This window comes from Balaenoptera borealis (genome assembly GCF_965194805.1).
Source record: "Balaenoptera borealis genome assembly, chromosome: 7".
Lineage (NCBI taxonomy): Eukaryota > Metazoa > Chordata > Mammalia > Artiodactyla > Balaenopteridae > Balaenoptera > Balaenoptera borealis.
The window spans coordinates 86,973,557-86,980,364 of record NC_138864.1 but is presented as its reverse complement, the minus strand read 5'-3'; the positions used below and the strand labels follow the sequence as shown (position 1 = coordinate 86,980,364).

Sequence of the window (6,808 nt, the reverse complement as noted above, 5' to 3'; positions counted from 1 at the left end):
GAAAGGTGAAGGAAAAGAAGGCAATTTAGAATATTCTCTCTGATGGGGTTTGGATTGTTGGTGTTCTATGTCACCAACTCTAGCTGGGTCCAAAAACTTCAGAGAACAATTAGGTGAGTTTACATCTTAATGTATTGTCTTAAAGGTTTAAGGTTCTAACATTTGGTTTGGTTAAGGTTTAGCCTGCAGAGAAGGTAGGTGAGCAAGCCCCTGTCATTGGACGCACGTGCAAATAGATAGCCCAGGTGAAAAGAACATGAAGACCTTAGGCTTCTCTGGTCTTCTGCTCTGGTGCCTGGATTCTAGCTGGCTTAGCAATGTGACAGGGAGGTTGGTACCAAGGACTGAGCTGTGGACAGCAGCCTTCCTCCATGTTGTCTGTGGAGTCCTTTCTGACTACACGTACCTCCTTTCTCTTGCTCTCACTCCCCCCCCGCAACTTGGAGTCCTGGTTTCATAGCCCAGGCCACACCGTCTGATGTTTTGTCCCTTCTTTACCTGGTTTATTGCTGTCATTCCCTCACTCCCCTCTTGGCTCTGTGTGCAGCTCCGTCCTTGGTGAGAAACCCTGCCTTCCAGCCAGGGACTTAGAGTTCTGCCAGGCAGACTAAGCCCATGCCCCCCACTGTTAGAGGAGGTGGCTTCCTACCCATTTGACCACCTTCACCATGTTCCACAGAAGGCAGTTCTGTGCCTGAGTCACCTGAGACCTCCCTGGGGAGCCAAGAAGATGTGTCTGAGGTCCCTTTCATGTCTCTGCAGACAGAAGTACTCCTTGATGGGTTCCCAGAGGGGCACAGGGCACTGGCAAACCAGCCAGCAGGAACAATAAGACTTCAAGCAGAATGGTCCATGGCGGCATTAAAAGTGATGACTCGTTCCTTTGGGGAGGTAGATGCCACTTCAGAGAACTGGAGTTGAAACCTCTGCCCCAAGACCGTGAAGCCAAAATCTTTCTTCCTGAGGTGAGTCTAAAGTCAAACATGGACAACATCCTGAAGGGGATGGGAGGATGTATAAAACAAAACAATGCAAAAACAAAACCCATTTTCCTGAGAGATTTAACAGAAATTGCTTAAATCATCGTTAAAAAAAGAGGAGGCGGGGGGAAATACTGGGATCCCAGAGCATTAAAAAGAGACAGTCTTTCATATCCAAGCATCTATAAGAGCTAGAGACCACGAAATACACTGGGCAAAAGGGCTTGATAAACCGGGGCTAGGTGGTCTTGGGCTGTGCCCTTGGGACAATGCTGGTGCCCCTATGAAGGGTGGGTGGATTAAGCCAAACCTCTCGTTCTAGGGAGCTTTGTTGTCTCTCCCTTTCCATCTTATCACCTGCTGCTTCCAGGTCATTCTGAGACAGAAAGGATCTGAGAAAGGAAAACAGGTGGAAATATCAGCAACTGTATTCGTTTCCTAGGGCTTGTAACAAATTACCACAAACTATGTGGCTTAAAACAACAGACATTTATTTTCTTATAGTTTTGAGTGCTAGAAGTTCAAATCAAGGTATGGGCAGGCTCACGCTCCTTCTGAAGGCTCTACAGGAGAATTCATGCTTTTCTCTTCCAGCTGCTGGTGACTCCAGGCCCTCCTTGACTTGTAGCAGCCTGACTCTGACATTTGCTTCCATCATCACATGGCCTTCTCCGTGTTGTCTCCCCTTCTCTTCTGAGGACACTTTTCATTGAATTTAGGGCCCACCCTAATTCAGGATGATCTTATCCTGAGATTCTCAACTTGATTACATCTGTAAAGACCCTTTTTCCCAAACAAGGTGATGTTCACAGGCTCTGGAGTACATTCAACACACTATGGCAAACTTAGAGGAAATATCCTCTAAAATAGCCCTGAAAATAGAAACTGAGACCAGCCTCTTAAGACGGCTCAGGTCACAAGCTGACTCTGAGTTATACTGCTCATCTCGGTTGTCTTCAGCCATTCATCTGGGGGTCACTGGTCCCCTTCTTCACAGCCAACCAGGCACACTGGCTCTGCATCAGGTCCTTGAATTCACCAAACCCCTTCCCATCTTGGAGTCCTCACACTTTCTGCAAGGAAAGCCCTCTCCTGCACCTTTTTTGCATGTCTCAGTCCTTCTCAGTCTATAATTCTCATCTCTAATGATTACCTCTTCCCAGACAGACCTTCTCTGACCACCCTGTTATTATTATTATTATTTTTTTTTTTAAATATTTATTTGGTTGCACCAGGTCTTATTTATTTATTTATTTTTATATTTATTTTTGGCTGTGTTGGGTCTTCGTTTCTGTGTGAGGGCTTTCTCTAGTTGCGGCAAGCGGGGGCCACTCTTCATCGCGGTGCGCGGGCCTCTCACTATCGCGGCCTCTCTTGTTGCGGAGCACAGGCTCCAGACGCGCAGGCTCAGTAGCTGTGGCTCACGGGCCTAGTTGCTCCGCGGCATGTGGGATCTTCCCAGACCAGGGCTCGAACCCGTGTCCCCTGCATTAGCAGGCAGACTCTCAACCACTGCGCCACCAGGGAAGCCCCACCCTGTTATTATTATTATTTTTAATCACAACTGCCGTTTGTTTCCTTTAAAGTACTGACCACAATTTTCAATTACTCACTTGATTATTTTCTCTTTTCCCCACTAAACTGAAGTGACAAGTAGGCAAGAGGCAGGTCTACCCTGTTTACCCTACATACCCAGCACCAGGTACAGTGTCAGAAAAGCTAATAGTTGATAAATAAGGATGGAACACGTTGAACGAATAGGCATATGTTTGTGACATATGCATTTCTTTTCTTATTTTTTGGACTTCCTTACGTGAATATCTCAAATTTATTCTTGTTGTTATCTAAACCCTGTTGGGATAATAACTGATGGAGGGACTTTTGCTTCTGCTCCTCTAAATAGTTTATTGTATCTCTCTGAATTCTATGGGAATTGAGAGCAAAACAACTAAGCAGTTGTTTCTGTTGCACCAAGCACATTGGGTGCAGTGTTTTGTGGTCATGACAATTTCCTCCAAGGAAAGGCATTCAGGTCAAGGGGGAGAGGAGGCCATAGCTACAAGGGCAATTGTCAAGCTCGAGGGAGTATAGTAGTAAAGATGGATGAGCAGCCTGTCAGCTCCCATGCTTGTGGAGACTGGCTTTTGAATTTTCCCTGCTAAAATGACAGCACCCTATGTAGACTTAAGCTATAATACATTTCTCACACTTTGGTGAAGATTCCTTTATTAAAGCTTTCTTCTTCCTTGTCTTTATGGAAATGATACATTCTTATTGTAAAAATTCAATCATTATAAAAATGTGTAAGACTGAGAGTTAAAAAAAAGTTACCCAAACTCCACCACTGAGAAATATAATGAGCATCAGATGGGCATGATTCCAGTCAGCTCTTTGTGCATATATACATATGGAAGGATGTATGGTTAGATAAATAGTCTGAGAAGTAATTTTCATAACAATGGGATGATAGTTTACATTATATAATATTTTTGGTAAGAAGGTATGAAATTTATTTTTATATGAATTAAACAGAAGGAAAAGAATTTGATTTGAAACTGAAGTACTTGCTGAATTTGTTATTTTTTTAAACAGAAGAACTATTAGATTCTAGAGGATCCTTCTAAAATTAAGGGAAAAATTACTTTAAATACTTCAAGAATTGCCACAGTTATTTACTGTTCAATCTACATTTAAAGGAATCCATGCTTCTTACCAGACTGTCTTCATTCTGAGTTTCTTTATTTGGGCATATAGGGGCTACATTCCTTAAAGTTTAAGATTGATTACCTTCTTTTTTTCATACACAATTAACATTTATCACCTCCTTAAGTTGTTCTAAATCGTATGTCTCAAGAATTTACCTCTTTTCTTGGAATTCTCTCTCCTCATCCTCCAATCTGTACAAATCAGTCTACATATCCATAAAACTGTTAATTTGGGAGATTTCTTCTACTTTCCTCCTACTTCGGATTCACTGTTTTTTAGGATATCATGTCTTTCTCTTTCTTAATTACGTTCTTATTTTGCTAGAGAATATTTTAATCAACTCCCCAATAATGCATGTTGAGAAGAAAAACACTTGAGTCACTTCATATCTCAAAGAGCCTTTATTTGTTTGAATGATAGTTTGGCTGGGCTTAGAATCGATTGTTATGGGTTCTCAGGGGTCATTTCATCTAAAACACAATCTGAAGACTCATTTCCACTGGGAATATTCGTTTGTCTTGTTACCTAGAGATTAACTCACTGGTTTTTCTTCTTTATTTCAACTGAGGTCTAATTTACATACAGTTTGGTGAGTTTTAACAATTGTGTACATTCGTGCAACACTACCTCAAACAAGATATAGAATATGTCTGTCCATCACCCCCAAATGTCTGGGGTCAACTCCTGCCCCACACTCAGTAGAAGTAGCCACTTTTTAATTTCTAATACCATAAATGAGTTTTGCCTTTTCTAGCACCTCATCTATATGAAACCTAACAGTATATCCTTTTATGTATAGCTTCTTTTGCTCAGTGTGTTTTTGAGATTCATTCATGTTATTGCATATTTCAGTAGTATATTCCTGTTTATTGTTGAGTAATATTTCATTGTATGAATATATCACAATTTGTTTATTCAATGTCCTGAAGATAGACATTTGGGCTGTTTCTAGTTCTAGAGTATGGTGAATAAAACTGCTATGAGTGGAATATTATTCAGCCATAAAGAAGAAAATCTAGACATTTGCAGCAACATGGATGGACTCTGAAGGCATTATGCTTAGTGAAATAAGTCAGACAGAGAAAGACAAATACTGTATCATCTCACATATATGTGGAATCTAAAAAACAAAACAAAACAAATTCATACATATGAAGAACAGATTTGTGGTTGCCAGAATTAGGGGTGAGGTGGTTGGGGAGTGGGAGTGCATGAAATGGGTGAAGGTGGTCAAAAGGTACAAACTTCCAGTTATGAAATAAATGTCATGGGGATATAATGTATAGCGTTGTAACCATAGCTAATAATATTGTATAGTATATTTGAAAGTTGCTAAGAGAATAAGTCTTTAAAGTTCTCATCACAAGAAAAAAAATTATAACTATGTGTGGTGATGGATACTAACTAGACTTACTGTGGTGATTGTTTTGCTCTATATACAAATATCAAATCATTATATTGTACACCTGAAACTAATAATGTTAAATGTCAGTTCTATTTCAATTACAAAAGAGAAAAAATGAAGAAGGAAAATTTCAGAATTTTCTCAAATATATCAGCCATGCATATGTTCATATTAAGATCAGTTCATTTTTAATATAAAACACCAAAAAAACCCAAAAAAATCCCTGCTATGAACATTCTTGTGAAAAAAGACTTTCTGTGCACAAATGTTTTTATCTCTTTTAAGCAAATTCCTATGGGTGAATATCCCAGTCATAAAGATGACATGGCAAAAGGAGCCGGTGTGTGTGCATGCGTGCGCCCGCACGCAGGCGTTATGGAGGGAGGTTAGAGGGACCCTACTCCCCCACCCACATACAGGGAAGAGGTCTTCTCAACCCACGTGCTTGTCACAGATTCCCATCCTAGAGTCTAGATTCACATATGACGGTTATCAGAACACTGCAAAGTGGCTTTCGTCTTACAGCAAACACGGACCTCAAGTGACAGTGATCTGTGGTTCTGGGTTAGGAGGTCTGACTGACAGATTAACTCAGGCCCAGATCTTTGACTACAACCAAATACCAAACTTTCTCAAAAGTACAGTGCCAGGTCATGCTGGTCGATTGGTATTTGGGATTTTGAATGGCAGAGCCTGTGTGATGATGCAGGGCAGGTTCCACATGTCTGAAGTCTACCTGCTCTGGAAGGTGACATGCCCAGTGAGGGTTTTCCAGCTTCTGGGTGTGGACACCCTAGTGGTCATCAATGCAGCTGGAGGGGTCAACTCCAAGTCTGAGGTTGGAGATATCAGGCTGATCCTTGATCACATCAACCTATCTTGTTTCCGCAGTGAGAACCCTCTCAGAGGGCCCAGTGGTGAGAGGTTTGAAGTTAGTTTCCCTGCCATGTCTGACTCTTATGACCAGGATATGAAGCAGAAGGCTCATAGTACCTGGAAACAAATGGGGGAACAGAGAGTTACAGGAAGGCACCTACATGATGGTAGCGGGCCCCAGTTTTGGGACTGTGGCAGAGTGTCATCTGTCGCAGAAGCTGGGGGTGGATGCTGTTGGCATGAGCACAGTACCAGATGTTATAGTTGCAAGGCACTGTGGACTTGGAGTCTTTGGCCTCTCCCTCATCCATAACAAGGTCATCTTGGATTATGAAAGCCAGGAGAAGGCCAATCATGAGAAAGTACTAGAGGCTGGGAAGCAAGCTGCTCAGAAATTGGAACAGTTTGTCTTCATTCTTCTGGCTAGCATTCCACTGTCTTATGATGCCAGTTAACCAGCCCTGGAGTGGTCTGGCCTCTCCTGTATGGGATCCAAGGAGCTGCCACCTACTTTGGCCTCTTGCTGGAATCACATGCCTCTGCCCTTAGGTAGTGGCAGAAAGGAGTGTTGCCCTCCCTACTTGTCCCACCAGACCCTTCTGGTGCTGAGTCCTCTTCTGCTCAGTTGTCATCTCAAAATGATTTCCACCCCTATTCCTCTTCAAGAACCAGAGCCCAAGCCCTACCATACATCCGAGGATATGCCCAGGATTTGACTTGCGGCCGTCGAACTCAGCACAGTAGCTACTGCTAGCTTCCTGAGATGATCCTCTCACATTCCTGGGGGCTCAGTTCTGCCTCCTCAAAGCACTGGAGACCACACAAGGAACAGCCTATTCCT

The 6,808-nt window shown here is 42.4% G+C and overlaps 1 pseudogene across 1 annotated transcript; it reads left to right on the top strand.

The window, feature by feature from the left end:
• The first annotated feature begins 2,517 nt into the window (after positions 1 to 2,517).
• LOC309632209 (purine nucleoside phosphorylase pseudogene) lies at positions 2,518 to 6,514 on the top strand (annotated as a pseudogene). The gene has a single exon. The product of its transcript is annotated as a purine nucleoside phosphorylase pseudogene (transcript).
• Positions 6,515 to 6,808: the final 294 nt, after the last annotated feature.